Source organism: Sapajus apella, unplaced genomic scaffold, assembly GCF_009761245.1.
Source record: "Sapajus apella isolate SASKATOON/1434 unplaced genomic scaffold, GSC_monkey_1.0 scaffold28, whole genome shotgun sequence".
In the NCBI taxonomy this organism is placed as follows: Eukaryota; Metazoa; Chordata; class Mammalia; order Primates; family Cebidae; genus Sapajus; species Sapajus apella.
This window is the reverse complement of record NW_022436968.1, coordinates 7,746,917-7,764,002: the sequence shown is the minus strand read 5'-3', so window position 1 is coordinate 7,764,002 and position 17,086 is coordinate 7,746,917. Positions and strand designations below refer to the sequence as shown.

The 17,086-nt window shown below is 36.6% G+C and overlaps 1 protein-coding gene and 2 pseudogenes across 9 annotated transcripts in view; all 3 read right to left on the bottom strand.

Moving 5' to 3' along the window:
* TFPI (tissue factor pathway inhibitor) overlaps positions 1-17,086 on the bottom strand; it is an 82,563-nt gene that overhangs the window by 55,335 nt on the left and 10,142 nt on the right. For 2 of the 8 annotated variants that reach the window (XM_032292711.1, XM_032292710.1), the window contains one exon: positions 15,747-15,866. The exons of 3 other annotated variants lie outside the window; for them this stretch is intronic. The gene's annotated coding sequence lies outside the window, so the exon portion shown is untranslated. Of the gene's footprint in view, positions 1-2,955; positions 2,969-6,189; positions 6,317-15,694; positions 15,714-15,746; positions 15,867-17,086 lie in introns of those variants that run through there. 3 more of the 8 variants (XM_032292714.1, XM_032292712.1, XM_032292709.1) reach the window with 3 other exon arrangements.
* LOC116561049 lies at positions 461-1,339 on the bottom strand (annotated as a pseudogene).
* On the bottom strand, positions 461-2,620 carry LOC116561050 (annotated as a pseudogene). Its single transcript, XR_004273265.1, has one exon. The product of XR_004273265.1 is annotated as a THO complex subunit 1 pseudogene (transcript).

The following is a 17,086-nucleotide window of genomic DNA, read 5'->3' as shown; positions in this document are numbered from 1 at the left end:
ATTTCCCCAATGGAGAACTTGCATAGTCTCAGGGAGAGGTTTGAGAGCCAGATTTTTCTCAGGAAAGGAGTATTTCCTGAATAAATACACTGTGGGAAGGCAAATGTTTGGGCAGTTTCCCAAGGGAGGCCTAAAGCTGTGTAACTGCACATTTGCCACATACCACATTCTGACAAGTCGGCACAGAGCCTACTTTATCTCTTTATTAATGTCCCTGTTGGGTCCCACATTTTTGGGATATTGAGCCATCACTATAAAGATTGTTTTGACATTAAGGTTATTTATATATGACCTAAAATTAAAAAGATAAAATTGTGTAACTTTGGCCATATGGTGAATATATACCACATTTATTTAAAGCAATAATATTAGAAGTACAAAGATGTATCATTATAAAACATTATATTTATAATGATTTACTATTTTCTTTTTCTTGTTTTTTTTTTTTTTTTTGTTGTTGTTGTTATACAAATGTTTATTGTTTACTAAAACCAATGGACCTCTTATCAAATGCTGCTTGGTAACAAAATCTTATCACAGTTTTAATAAAAAGAAAAAAAAAGAATCTAACTATTTGTCTCATTGTCATTAGTTAGACTTTCTTAAAGGTCACTTAATCCAGACTTATTCAGTGCATTAATCAGATTCTCAGGCGTCGCATGAACTCCCTCTTGCTCTTGCCAGGCAACCAGGAGCTGTTTAGCTCTCATATTTATGTCTTCACTGTCACACTCAATCTGCCTAATTTCTGAGTCTTTCATTTCCAAGTAGGGAGCCAGAGTCTTCCATTGTTCACCCAGCTTGTTGGCAAATACTTCTATTTGTTCCCCTGTTACAGGTTTGTCTCCCCAAACATCAGGATTTTCATTTTCCTTCAGTAAAGCATCATTATCTTCCTCATCTTCATCCTCACCTGTTTTTATTTCTTCAGAAGGAGGCAGTGATTCCTTGGCTAGCTTTATTACCATATTTTCAAGGTATTCTGGCAAACTTTTAAACTGCTGGTTGGTTGGTTGGAAGAAGTGAGGACTTCTCCGTGCTAATAGTCTCAGGGCTCTCCGACCATAATTTGAATTGTTCACAGCCTTATATTCATTTTCAACCACATTTTCAGGGTCTGCCTGTTCAATGGCTTCTTCAAAGAATTCCTCCAAAGTGGGTGTATATTCCCTTGTCTCTGATTTACAGGCTTCCAAATTATCAGGACAAAGATTCCAAAGCCTTATTAACTCCTCATTTCCCATCAGAATTTTTTTGCTGGCTCCTTTTCCTAGGAAGTCCTCAGGTGTTGTTCTTTTTTGAATTATTCTCATAGGTTTGTATCCGATTTTCTTTCTTTCACAAAATTTGGGCAACCTTCATTTTTCCATGAATTCCAGCTTTCTTCAGTGTTTATTATATGCTCTACCATTTCTGAAAATCTTTCTCCATCAGGGAGTTTTCAGATAGTAGTTGATAAACTGATTTTGTAGTATCTTCAATCCAAAGTCATTGTTCATCAGTTAAAACATAGTTTGAACTTTTGAATTTGACCTGCCCTTTGAGATATAGGAATAAAATGAGATACTGCAACAGGTTGTGTCAACCAAAGTTACTGTCACTCGGTTGTAAATCCATCAGCTTTTCACTTGTTAAAAATTTTGCAAAATATACAGGCTCTCCTCCTGTTTTCAATTCTTCCATCTTTTTTCTTGAGGACTGAGTATCATCTAATTTGTAACTGTTAAAAACAACTAAAACTTCTTCAGAATAATTGAGAAAAGTTTTCCATGAAATCTTCTCATAGCATTGCACAAGGTTCCTGAAGTAATCTCGAAGTGACCAGAATTTTGGATACAGGTTGTAATCAACTGGAATAGAGCACGTTGTTGGAGCTTCCTCATCTCCCATTTCACCTTCTTCTACATCCATTCCTTCTTCTCTATCTTCAGTGTGCTTCTGACCCAGGGTGCTTTCCTGCTCATTGGTATTGAAAACAATGACATTTTCCAGATTAAACTGACTCTGCAAGTTAAGACCTGATTTCTGAGATAGCGGGAAAAGCCTAGCCAAAAAGAGCTGAATTGGTCCACAGAAGACCGTATTCTGGGATTTAGATCATCTTCTTAGGAGATCATTGCACATATGTAGTAAGTAATTTTTCCCAGCAGAATAAAATGTATTTGATTTCCAAGTAGCAACATTTTTTTTCCACAGAAATAAATATTATATCACACTGATCCAAAGGAAGACAATCCAAAACATCTCCCAACAATACAAAAGGTGTAGATGTGGTACAAATACCCAGGCAGTCTGGCTCTACAGCCTGTTTTCTTCACCATTAAGCTTCAGTTACTCACCCAATAGCAAGAGAAATGATAGCTAAAATGTTTTCATATGATGAATGATTTATAGTTTCTTTTTCTAGAAAAACTCTGAAAGCTTAATCAAGGGCACTTTTTTTTTTTTTTTTTTTTTTTTTTTTTTCACTGGCAGGTACCTGGCTGAAGGTACTTAACAATGGCTTGATGTTTTTGATGTTCAAGGCCTCTCTGGTAGAGTTCGTAAACCGCATCTGTGTTTCAGGCAAACTGAAGAGTGGCGGTATTGGAGACTGATTTACTGTTTTCAATGTGGTTTCTTATCTGTTAGGCTACATATTGACAATAATACTGTCCAAGTATTTTGAATAGTACTATGCAGGTACATTGAATTTATCTTAGTGCTACATAATATATTTTTCAGCATCATATGGGTAGATGGCCAGTAAGTGACAAAGGTAGAACTAGAACTTCGACTATGTTATCCCAGAGCATCCTGAAAATAAACAAAGTAGATGAAATAGAGGCCAAAGCCCAACCCAGGAAAATATAATGAATAAATAATTTACTTAAGCTTCTCTCTCTGTGTGTATTTTTTAGTATTACCTTAATTCAGCTTGAACAAGATGGTTGGAACTACCACAAAGCAAACTACAAGATAAAATCTGGTTACTCTGGTTTGCTAATTCTACAAGTAGAACTCATTTACCAATATAAGTTAGATCATTATTGTAATTTTTGATTCAGTGAGTTGCCTAAATGTTTTCTATTTCTATATCAAACTCTAAATTTCATTTATATTTATTATCATAAAATACTTCTACATCACTCTATCCACATACATGAAGGAATCTGGGTTTTTAGCCCAAACCCCAATTAACCTCATTAGAGAAGGGAATAATTCATAAAGTTTAGAAACCTGGAGATTTGCATATCACATCTGGGAATAAGGCAGAAAAGTTCACCCAACAGTCAAAGCCAGAATGAGTGGATTAGTACAAGCCTAAACAAGGGAATGTCTAAAGAGAAACTTGAATTTATTCATTTCTTCCAGATTTACTGGTTTGTCTACAAAGAGAATAAAATACCTAGGAATTCAACTGACAAAGGATGTAAAGGAACTCTTCAAGGAGAACTACAAACTACTGCTCAATGAAATAAGAGAGGACACAAAGAGATGGAAAAACATCTCCAAAATGCTCATGGTTGGGAAGAATCAACATCGTGAAAATGGCCATACTGCCCAAAGTAATTTATAGGTTCAATGCTATCCCCATCAAGCTACCAATGACCTTCTTCACAGAACTGGAAAAAACCACTTTGAACTACATATGGAACCAAAAGAGAGCCCGCATAGCCAAAACAATTCTAAGCAAAAAGAACAAAGCTGGAGGCATCACACTGCCTGACTTCAAACTATACTGCAAGGCCACAGTAATCAAAACAGCATAGTACTGGTACCAAAACAGAGACAAAGACCAATGGAACAGAACAGAGGCCTCAGAAGCAACACCACACATCTACAGTCATCTGATCTTTGACAAACCTGACAAAAACAAGCAACGGGGAAAGAATTCCCTGTTTAATAAATGGTGTTGGGAAAACTGGCTAGCCATGAGCAGAAAGCAGAAACTGGGCCCCTTCCTGACACCTTACACTAACATTAACTCCAGATGGATTAAAGATCTAAACATAAGACCTAACACCATAAAAGAAAACCTAGACAAAACCATTCAGGACATAGGCATAGGCAAGAACTTCATGACTAAAACACCAAAAGCAATGACAACAAAAGCCAAAATAGACAAATGGGATCTAATTAAACTCCAGAGCTTCTGTACAGCAAAAGAAAACAATCATTAGAGTGAACCAGCAACCAACAATATGGGAAAAATTTTTTGCAATCTACCCGTTTGACAAAGGGCTAATATCCAGAATCTACAAGGAACTAAAACAGATTTACAAGAAAAAAACAAACAAACCCATTCAAAAGTAGGCGAAGGATATGAAAAGACACTTTACAAAAGAAGACATCGATGAGGCTAACAAACATATGAAAAGATGCTCATCATCACTGGTCATTAGAGAAATGCAAATCAAAACCACATTGGGATACTATCTCACACCAGTTAGAATGGGGATCATTAAAAAATTTGGAGACAACAGATGCTAGAGAGGATGTGGAGAAATAAGAACACTTTTACACTGTCGGTGGGAGTGCAAATTAGTTCGACCATTGTGGAAGCCACTGCTGGTGGGAGTGTAAATTAGTTAAACCATTGTGGAATACAGTGTGGTGATTCCTCAAGGACCTAGAAATAGAAATACCATTTGACCCAGCAATTCCATTACTGGGTATATGCCCAAAGAATTGTAAATTGTTCTATTATAAAGACATATGCACACGTATGTTCATGGCCACACTGTTTACAATAGCAAAGACCTGGAACCAACCCAGATGTCCATCATCGATAGACTGGATAAAGAAAATGTGGCACATATACAACATGGAATACTACATAGCCATAAAGACTTATGAGTTCATGTCCTTCATAGGGACATGGATCAATCTGGAAATGATCATTCTCAGCAAACTGACACAAGAACAGAAAATCAAACACCGTATGTCATCACTCATAGGCGGGTGTTGAACAATTAGAACACATGGACACAGGGAGGGGAGCAACACACACTGTGGTCAGTTGGGAGGGAGAGCGGGGGTGGGGAGTGTAGGGAGGAATAATGAGGGGAGAAATACCAGATATAGGTGATGGTGGAATGAAGGCAGCAAACCACATTGCCATGTGTGTACCTATGCTACAATCCTGCATGATATGCACATGTACCCCAGAACCTAAATTACAATAAAAAAAAGAGAAACTTGAAAATCTGTTAAGTACTATATTTCTTTTCCTTTCAAACATGAAAGGAAATACAAAGCATTTATACCCCAGTTTTAAAAAAATCTTGGCTAAAGAGTTTAAAAGAGCAAACTCTGTTTCATGTGAGTCTCCTTTCAAACATAGTCTATTCAAATTATCTGGAATTAATTGTTATATGTAGATTAAGTCTATTTAGAGTTGCTCTGTAGATGCCACTTTATTACTATAGAGAGGCTGAATTACAATTTGTCCTTCTAATTCTATCAATCTTTAATGCAAATAGTTTTCATTGTTGAATCCTTATTATTATTTTGTTTTTCTCATTTGTATCTCACACTTGCCTTAAGAAAATGTTATCTGATGCTCATTTTAAGAAATAATGGTTCAAAATAACAAAATAAACTGTCCAAAAAACTGCTTGTAAGTGGCAGTGTAACTATATCTGACCCTGAAGCAAATACCTTTAATCACTGCTCTATGCTGTCAGATTTTTAAAAATAGTGTTGGTGAAAGAAAATTAGTAAAAGTCATATTTAAACATGGATGTATAGATTGATTAGTGTGATTGATTTTAATAAAAATGATAAGAATTTGAAAAAGGCAGTAAAGATTTGATAGAGGCAGTCATCATCTTATAATGGCATCATATTCCAAACTATCTTGGTAGGACCAGTTTTTTGGAACTCTGAACATACAGTATTATAAATGAAATTTATGTTGACAGTTAAGCTGGTAGAAACAAGCAAACATGAATAAAAAAAACTCAATGCATAAGGATGAACTGGTCCGGATTTGAGGTTTGGCAAGAATACTGCATCAGACCCAGTTCAGGGTGGCTTTTATTTGCTGTCACTTTCAACCTAGCCAACAAAGTCTTAGAATGGATCTTCATCAGGTAAGGATACAAGTGATATTGTGGGTGAAGTTCTCAGGAGCTATCTTAGTCTACTAGGGCTGCTATAACAAAGTATCAAGGACCGTGTGGCTTAAACAACAGAAATTTGTATCTCACAGGTCTGGAGGCTAGGAAATTCAAGATCAAGGTGCTGGCCCAATGGTTCCTGGTGAGGGCTCTCTCTTGGCTTGCCAGTGGTGGCTGCTTTCTCACTATGTCCTCACATGGCCTTTCCTGTCCTGTGTGCACATGGAGACAGAAAGAGAGAAAGAGATGTCTTTCTCTTCTTTTTTTTTTTTTTTTTTTTTGAGACGGAGTTTCACTCATGTTACCCAGGCTGGAGCACAATGGCGCAATCTCGGCTCACTGCAACATCCGCCTCCTGGGTTCAGGCAATTCTCCTGCCTCAGCCTCCTGAGTAGCTGGGATTACAGGCACGCACCACCATGCCCAGCTAATTTTTTGTATTTTTAGTAGAGACGGGGTTTCACCATGTTGACCAGGATGGTCTCGATCTCTTGACCTCGTGATCCACCCGCCTCGGTCTCCCAAAGTGCTGGGATTACAGGCTTGAGCCACCGCGCCCGGCGTCTTTCTCTTCTTTAAGACCATCAGTCTTATTGAATTAGGATTGAAAACTTATTATCTCATTTAACTTAATTATCTCCTAAAAGTCTTACCTTCAAATATAGTCACATTGGAGGTTGGGTCTCCAACATTTTGGGGATACACATGTCAGAGCAGGAACATTCCTAGTATTTCAAGGAAGTGCTTCTAACTTGGTTAGTAAATTTGTCTTGGAAGCGGGGTTACTGCCCTTCTATCAGTAGGCTGGAGCTGAAGATACACTTGTCCTAGAGCCTACTTTCTCACGTGCAATTCAATTCTTTCCTTTCTGCATAGCTACAGATTTCCATTCTGTTTCTTGCGACATTATTATTAACCTTTAGGCAGAAATGTGATACCTGTCACATTTCTGTAGAAAATATAGAAATCACCAGCTTCTTATGTTGTACATTTTATGATCATTTGCCCAAATTATGACATCTGTTTGTTTGTGCTTGTTTTTTTAAAGCTGAAGAACTGGTCTGGGAAAATGAATGTTTTCTAGAAGTATCCTCCAATGAGAAAGTGTATTTTTTGCTCACAATAAGAAGGGAAGACTTGGCAGGAAAAACAAATCCTCACTAATTCCTTTTCTACCCTCATTTCTCAACTGTAATTGCAAAATACATGTAAGAGAGCAGAAGGCATTGCCCAGGAAGTCAATTTTTGTAACCTGAAATTGAGAAATAGATTTGTTTACTGATTCAGTTAGTTGTTCAGAGTAGCTATGAAAGTACCCAGAAGGTTTATTTTGAAATTGGAGATCTTTTTCCTAATTGTGCATAATAAAATTCGTATACTAAACATTCTAATGGCCCCAATCTAAATATGTAGTATGTATCACAATATTTGAGGAAAATGATCAGTCATTATCACTAATATGAAAAATGGTGGAAAGATATTCCCAATGGCAGCAGAGAGAAATTTCTGATAAATCCTACCCATATTGTCATTATTTTCTCTCCACTTTTGGCATCCTGCCCTGACTTAATCTCATGAATGGAATGGAAATACTGCTTCTATATAAAATCTCTATACAAATGGTGTCTTTCAGAGCATAAAATAGCTGATGGTTATGTTCTCTTCCTTCCTATGCTTTTAAAATCACTGTGCCTCTTCCTGTGTTACACATTATATATTTATTTGCTTACTCTGTCTTTTCTTTCACACTGAAATGTGGGAATCATGTTTTTCTTTCTGGTACCCACTGGAACTCAATGGATATTTGTGGAATAAATCTTTTATGAATTAAAGATTCAGTAAAAATTGTTTTATTTTGTATTTTCTCTTACAGAAAGCAAAAGGTCACTGGAGAAATTTAAAACAAATACATAAGCTAAAATTATTTTAAATGGTATCGATAAAAGTGAATATAATGGGTAATGAACCTCAAGTATAAATTAATCTTTTATTATAGAGAAGACAATTATTATTTAATTAATCACTTTTTCCTTTCTTCTGCCTTTGTTTCTCAGAAAATCTACCCGAATTCTGTAGTTATGAAATGTATTCTCAAAAATCCTATTAAATAGACAGTAATGGAGTCACATCAGCATCAGGCCACAACTGATTTGCTGAGGGGTCAATATCTTTACAGATTTGAGTTAACTACTGTCTGTATAGGGTTGCACAGAAGGCCAGTACTAGAGAGGCTGTTATAATGAACATAGTTGTTTACATTGTAGTTTCTGGCTTAGCTCATGACTATAGAGTCTCTAATATACTGTGCAGTCTACCAAAGAATTCCAAATTGCTTTCAAGGTTTATTATATAAGGTGTTTATTGTGTCTGAATGAATTCGGTCCCACAATAAATCATTAAAATGTGATATATTTTATCGGCACCTTATTGATGCAATAATTAGTTTCTTTTTACAGTTATTACAAGTGTCCAAAACAGAAAAATGTTTTCACAGAATTTTTTCTCTGTATATTTTGCAAACTTTTGATTAGAAATAACTTTCATAATATCAATTTTTCTATTTTAAAATATCTATAGCATATTCCTCTTTTGATATGATTTATATGACCATGATAAGCTTACATGTTCTCTGTCACCCCAAAATATTATTTTTTCTTATCTCTGTAATGGGAAAAATTAGAAAAAGGTTTATCAATGAAATCATTTAAACATTGCTTATTTTATTTATGTTTGATGCCATTTACAAAAAATAGTTCATTTTTCATCTAAGTGGTATATCAACATGTCTAAAGAAAGCACTCTGTGATATTGTTAAACTCCAATTTCAAAATTGGAGTATTCTGCTTATTTTTTAGCTACATATTTAACTGTTCTATTCTTTTAGTATTTAAAAAATTAAAACTGTCTTTTTAAATTGGAAAAGAAATACATGTCTATTTTTCCAAAATCATAAAATATAAAGCAGAATAAAGAAAATACAGAATAACCACCAATCTACCTATTCAGAAACAACTTCTGTTGTGTATGATTTCTTATGCACATGAATATGTGTGTGTGTATACATGTGATTGTATTTATATGAGCATATGCAAATGATCACTACACATATATTATTTGGTAAACTCCTTTGCCATTGAATGAGATAATGACTTTTGAATAGGAATAGCTCTGGTATGTGGCTCCTAGTGAGATCAACACAGAAGGTGGGTGATTTCTGCATTTCTAACTGAGGTACCCGACTCATCTCATTGGAACTGGTTAGACAGTAGGCGTAGCCCACAGAGGGCAAGCCAAAGTAGGGTAGGGTGTTGCCTCACCTAGGAAGTGCAAGGGGTCAGGGAACTCCCTCCCTTAGCCAAGAGAAGCTGTGAGGGACTGTGCCATGAGGAATGGTGCACTACAGCACAGATGCATTATGCTTGTCCCACGGTCTTTGCAACCTGCAGACCAGGAGAATCCCTCAGATGCCTATGCCACCAAGGCTGTGGGTTTTAAGAACAAAACTGGGCAGCCATTTGAGCAGACATTAGAACTAGCTGCAAAAGATTTTTTCCCATATCCCAGTGGCACCTGGGGTGCCCGCAGGAGATAATCATTCACTCCCCTAGAAAGGAGGATGATGCCAGGGAGCCAAGTGGTCTAGCTCAGCAGATCCCAACCCCACGGGGTCCACCAAGCTGAGATCTACTGGCTTGAAATTTTTACTGCCCACACAGCAGTCTGAAGTTAACCTAGGATGCTCCAGCTTGGTGGCAGGAGGGGCATTCACTGTTACTGAGGTTTGAGTAGGCAGTTTTCTCCTCACAGTGTAAACAAAGCTGCTGGGTAGTTTGAACTAGGCAGAGCCCACTGCAGCACCACTAATCTGCTGTAGCCAGACTGCCTCTCTAGATTCCTCCTTTCTGGGCCAGGAATCTCTGAAAGAAAGGCAGTAGCCCCAGTCAGGGGCTTATAGAAAAAACTCCCATCTCCCTGAGACAGACAGAGCACCTGGGGGAAGGGATGGCTGTGGGCGCAGCCTCAGTAGATTTAAACGTTCCTGCCTGGAAGCTCTGAAGACAGCAGTGGATCTCCCAGCACAGCGCTCAAGCTCTGCTAAGGGATAGACTACTTCTTCAAGTGGGCCCCTGACACCCATGCCTCCTGACTGGGAGATATCTTTCAGCAGGGGTTGACAGACACCTCATAAAGGAGAGCTCCCACTGGCAGCTGGTGGGTGCATCTCTGGGAGGAAGCTTCCAGAGGAAGGAACAGGAAGCAATCTTTGCTGTTCTGCAGCTTCCTCTGGTGATACCCAGGCAAACAGGGCCTGGAGTGGACCTCTAGCCAACTCCAGCAGACCTACAGCAGAGGGGCCTGACTGTTAGAAGGAAAAGTAACAAACAGAAAGGAATAGCATCTATATCAACAAAAAAGATGTTCGTGCAGAAACCTCATCCAAAGATCAACATAAAAAACCAAAGGTAGGTAAATCCAAAAAATGAGAAAAAACCAGCACAAAAAGGCTGCAAATTTCAAAAACTGGAATGCCTCTTCCCCCCCAAAGAATCACAGCTTCTCGCCAGCAGGGCAACGAAACTGAACAGAAAATGAGTTTGACCAACTGACAGTAGTAGACATCAGAATTTGGCTAACAACAAACTCCTCTAGGCATGTTCTAACCCAATGTAAGGAAGATAAGAACCTTGAAAAAATGTTAGAGAAATTGCTAACTAGAATAACCAGTTTAGAGAAGAACATAAATGACCTGATGGAGTTTAAAAACACAACACAAGAACATCGTGGAGCATACACAAGAATCAATAGATGAATCCATCAAGTGGAAAAAAGGATATCAGAGGCTGAAAATTATTTCAACTATTGTAGATGGCAGTGTGGCGATTCCTCAAGGATCTAGAACCAGAAATACCATTTGACCCAGAAATCCCATTACTCAAAGGATTATAAATCATTATACTATAAAGACACATGCACATGATGTTTATTGTAGCACTGTTCACAATAGGAAAGACTTGGAAACAACCCAAATGCCCATCAGTGATAGACTGGATAAAGAAAATGTGGCACATACACACCATGGAATACTATGCAGTTATACAAAAGGATGAGTTCATGTCCTTTGCAGAGACATGGATGAAGATGGAAACCATCATTCTTAGCAAACTAACACAGGAACAGAAAACCAAACTGCATGTTCTCATTCATAAGTGGGAGCTGAACAGTGAGAACACATGGACACAGGGTGGGAAACATCACACACAGGGGCCTGCGGGGGTTGGGGAGTTAGGGGAGGGATAGCATTAGGGCAAATAACTAATGTAGATGCTCGGGTGTTGGGTGCAGCAAACCACCATGGCACATGTATACCTGTGTAAGAAACCTGTACATTCTGCACATGTATCCCAAACTTAAAGTATAATAAAAAAACATTGATAACTTTCCAAACTGACTTGCATAACCTCATTTAATGGCTACATAATATCTTTTTGGATTTTTAAAAATTTATGTTACCATTCTCATATTATTGAGCAATTAAGTAATATCTATTTTTGCAATCATTAAGCATTCATGCAAAAGTATATTTGTAGTTTAATATTTCCAAACTTTGAAAGTTACTTGTTTATAGTAAATTAACAGGAGAAGGAGTATTGGGTCTAAAATTTAAACATTTTAATAATATTAGTAGGTATTGAAAATTGTTATTCGGAGACATATTGCTGACGTACACCTTTTTTAGGAGCATAGGAAAGTGTTTATTTATTTGTACCTTTGCCTAAATGGAGTGTATGTGTGTGTGTGTGTGTGGTGTGTGTGTGTGTGTGTGTGCGTGTGTATATGTTCTATCAAACTTTATCAATTGTTCATTTGGATTTCAGTAACATGAAGTGTCTGCTGTTGTGGACAGTATAACGTCTCTGAGTAAATTAGAGAAATATTTTACAGAGTGTGAGGATGTAAAGTAAGGACCGGTGATAATAAAATTCTAGGTGTGCTCTTGTATACTTTCTTTCAAAATAACTTACCAATTAAAACGAAATGAGAAGGAGCAAAGAAATATATTGATGTTATTTCAGATATAGGGCAAGGTAGCATGACAAAATGAGATGAATAGAATGGACATAGGAAATGCATTAAAAAAATCTAAGTTTGATTACCAATTTTTTAATGGAAAAACACACTAACCATCTGTAAGACTCAGTTTTCCATTTTTTAAATGAGGCCATTAAACTTATTTGTGTTTATGATGAGTGAAGATAACGGGTCAATAACACAGCAGATAGTGTGTAATCTCAGTGCATTTTCCTCAGCAAAATTTAATCCATGATTGGAAACTCCAACATCTGTGATTTTTTTCCAGAAGTAGAAAATGCCTTCAGATAAGGTTTTCTGAAAGTAGATAGAGAGCTAGAAAAAAAATGGCCTATTTATTTTCAAAATGCTAGGTGTGATTTACTCCAAATCAGACCACAGAAAATAAAGAAATGGTGGAGAAGGGGAGGGATTGTTAATGTGAAAGCAGAATCTAGTTTACCCTCAAACTAAATAAACATGTTTTATATTCAACATTTTTATTCAGAGAATTCCTGACATCGTTAACACCACAGCCAACACCCATTACTTCATTCTCATTTAAGCTCTTAACAATTTGAGTTTGATACTAAACAGAAAGAGTAAGATCCAGACTCCTTTGCAAAAAATTGCAAAATAAGATGGAAAATACATAGTGTGTCAATAAATCATATTATACTACTATCAAAATCAAAAAGGCCCCACTGCACATTCAGTATAGGTGGAATAATGCTCTTAATAATATGACAACTGTAAACTGGAAGGAAATAGTATTTGGAAGATATATTCTTGGTAAAGTGAAATATCAAAAGCTTCTGAAAACTTGGAAATAAAACTTGATAAATTTTGACACAAATGAGCAAAATCTGTGAGAAATTTTACAGACATAAGTCAAATAAAGAGATGAGCTCTTTTATATAATAAATTTTCTTTAAAAAAATGAATACATCAGCCTGGTGGGGTGGCTTGTAATACCAGCACTTTGGGAGGCTGAAGTAGGCTGATCATTTGAGGTCAGGAGTTCGAGACCAGCCTGGCCAACGTGATGAAACCCCATTTCTACTAAAAATACAAAAATTAGTTGGCTGTGGTGACATGAACCTGTAGTCCCAGCTACTTGGGAGGCTGAGGCAAGATAATCACTTGATCTCAGGAGGTGAAGGTTGCAATGAGTTGAGATTGTGTCACTGCACTCCAGCCTGGGTGACAGAGTGAGACTCCGTCTCAAACGTGTATATATATATATATATATATATATATATATATCTTTAATTTTAAAAAGGCAATTTAAAAGACAGGATTAAATAATGACAGATCATTCAAGATGATTCAGGTTCTGAAGCATGAGTGACTCAAACAAGGAATATATCATATAAAAATATTCAAATACATTATCATATATCTTCTCCATATTTTATATCATAACATCAAAATATTTACCACATGCACTCAAAAAATGTAAGATATAAAACTAAAAAGTTATCTTAACATGCATGCTTGAAAGTTTTTACAGAGCAATTTGAAGCATGTTCTGGAATATCAGAAAGCCAGAAGTTTTAGGAAGAGATGTATCTATGATTCGTGACACAATAATAAAAATAGTGGTCTAATTTTTGAGAAAATTCAACAGTAAATTCAAGAGACTTTTATGATTAAAATGATGAGGCAAGTGAGGAAGACAGGAATCAGGGCCACCTACAATGAGCATCTGACTTAAGCAAAAGAGTCATTTGATGGTTCCAGGCACTGATTTGGGAGCCTAAAATAAAAAAGCACATAGCCCTAGGTAGGTGATTAATTCAAAGTGTGGCAGTTTGAGTTTGAAATATTTGTGAAACCTCCAGTGGAACCATGAAATACAAAGCCCCATATGTAGATATGGAGGTATCTGCTGGAGACAAAAACGTGAGAATCAGTAGATAAACAATTATTATTTCGTGGGGTGAATGAGATCGATTTATTTAAAAAGTGAATATAGCATTTGATGTGGAGCAAGCACACTCCTGAATGCTTTTACAAATATTAACTCATGTAAGCCTCATAGTGACTATGAGGTGAGTGTGTAGATTGGGAAGGGATATCCTAGAAGTGGACTCTGAACAACAAAGAGAAAACAAGTATGAGAAAATGGAGAAGAAATGGCCAGTGAAGCAGGAGAAAACCTGGGAGGCTGCAGTTACACAAACACTAAGGGAAGTGAGTATTTCCAAAAATTGTCATGAGTCACCAATGTCTATAGCACAGAGTGTTCCGGAAGGCAAGGGGTAAACATATGCATGGGTTTAACAATGACACGCATGGTGCCCCCTCACACTAATAAATATTTTACAAGGTTACTGGTGATGCCATTAATGACAATGCACCAGTAAGTGAGATGGGGTAGGAACAGAAATGGAGGCTATGAAAACAGAAATTTGGGATGTTATTTTATAAATCTACTCTGAAAATTAACAGAAAGAATATGAAGGAAAAAATTTTGTGAAGGTTATCATTTTATGTGGCTAAAGAGGGAGAGTTAAAAGCTATAAGAAAAGTAAAATGAATAGCAGATGAGATCCCAGGCACAGGTGAAAAGAATTTAACTATAGGATGAAGAAAAGATTTATTTTCCATTAAAATGATAGGTTTTCTTGGTGGTGGATACAAATATATTTGCAAAGTGTGTGTAATGAATGTGTGTGTTTGTGTTTTGCGGGGTGGGGGGGCGGGGGACAGAGATAGATATAAACAGAAAGATAGATTAGAAAGTTACCGAAGAGCATATAGGAAGATGAAAAATTTCTTGCTGTGATTCAATTTTGTGTGTGAGAAAGAGATTGAGATTGCTTTTCAGAATGATAAGAAGTAGTAGACTTTTAAAAAGGTAAAGGTTTGATGTTTTCTCTAGGTAAAATAAAACGGAGCATTAATAATTTATCACTAACAGATTTCTGGGCTGCTGGCATCCCAACCATAAATTAATAGTAACTTCTGCTGCCTTAAAAATTCAGCAATTCTCCACTCCAGATACAGGAATTTAATATACAAATGATTATAGTTGGATTTTATCAACTGGACAGAGATAAAGAACAAAAGAGGCAAGACTTTGAAAGGTTTTAAGAGGAAATACGTAAGTGGTTTATTACTTAATCATAAACTAATCATTTTTTCTACATGTGTCCTTTCAATGCTTAGAAATGTAGATAATACTTCAAATTAGTAATATCGTACTTGGGAATTAAAAATATTAAAATGGCTATGTGCATGTTCACGTTTATTTTACTAGAGAAAATAAAATTACATTTTAAACAATGTAGGTTTCCAACATAATGAAAGTTATTAGATATGGTGGCACATCTATCTACCCGATATAATATACACTAAGTTAAATGGGCAATGATAATGACTAGAAGATAATTTGGGGAATAATCCATGTGATATGAATTTTAAATGCTGTACACAAAAATATATGCATGCTTTAAGATTAACCAAGCACAAATTGGTGTTCATGGAGAAAAAGATGATTTGGTAAAAGGAAATACCTTAGGTCAATGAGATTGTGAATGCATTTTCATCATTTCTCTTCTACTTAACAAAAATTTTTAGTCATCTTGTTTGCTTGCCCATGAAACGTTCTCTGTTACATCAGACAGTGAGAAGGCTCCTTAATATGTTCATAAATCTAGCTCTCAGAGAAGGTTAGCCTATGCTCACCTAAGGAGTAAATCACCGTTAACCCACACTAACCATGGTGATTCCATTAACTTTACAGTGTTTATTTAGATATTTCTGTATGAACTCTGGTTAATAAGTTGAGAAGGGATGTATCTGCATGCTTGGGGATGGGTGATTTTGAAAATCTTCCTTGCTATGAATGCTGCTATATGGGAAGAACCACAAGGTAGCTCCTCCTCCTATTTGTCCTGTCTGTAAGTGACACCCGTTGCTGAAGCTGCTACCTTGTAACGTTGAGGCAGATTACCTAAAAATAAAATTCATCTGCTTCAAATGATGGAAATAAAAACATAGGAAAAACCTGGTTCCTCGTTGAAGGCACCATTCTTGAAGCAGCTTACCTCTGAATTTTGTATAATGTGGGATAATAAATTTAGGGTAATTATTTATGCTCCTTGTGTTGTGATGTTTTCCTGTTAGCAGCCAAATATAACCTCACAGTTGTTTTGCTGTTTTTGCTTTCATAAATGAACTATTAACCAATTAAAAAATTGATAGAAGGATGCTTAGGAAATGAGAAGATAATGTTGACAATACAAGCCCATGCCAAATTCCCGTTTCTTATCATTAAAATTGTCCTGGCATTAAAGCAATGCTTATTATTATTATTATTATTATTATTATTAACATAAGAGTTAAATTTTGAGATTATAAAGTATACTCAGATTAAAATAAAGTATGGGAAACAATGAAGCAAAACATTCTAAACTTGAAAAATAAATTAAGATTGCAAACAAAGAGTGACTTAAAACAAAAACAACAAAAATCAAATCTCCTAAGTAATTGCAGATTTGTTGACTAATCATGTTTACTAAAAGAGTGGCTAGCTTGAGCCTCAGAGATGAGGGTGCAGTGAGCCGAGATCAAGCCACTGTGTGCTCCAGCCTGGGCAACAGAGTGAGACTCTGTCTCAAAACAAACAAACAAGGCCGGCCGGGCACAGTGGCTCACACTTGTAACCCCAGCACTTTGGGAGGCCAAGGCAGGAAGATCACCTGAGGTCAGGAGTTCGTGACCAGCCTAACCAACATGGAGGAAACCCCATCTCTACTAAAAATACAAAAATTACCTGGGCATGGTGACATGAGCCTATAATCCCAGCTACTCTGGAGGCTGAGGCAGGAAAATGGCTTGAACCTGGTAGGCTGAGTTTGCAGTGAGCCGAGATTGTGCCATTGCACTCCAGCCTGGGCAACAAG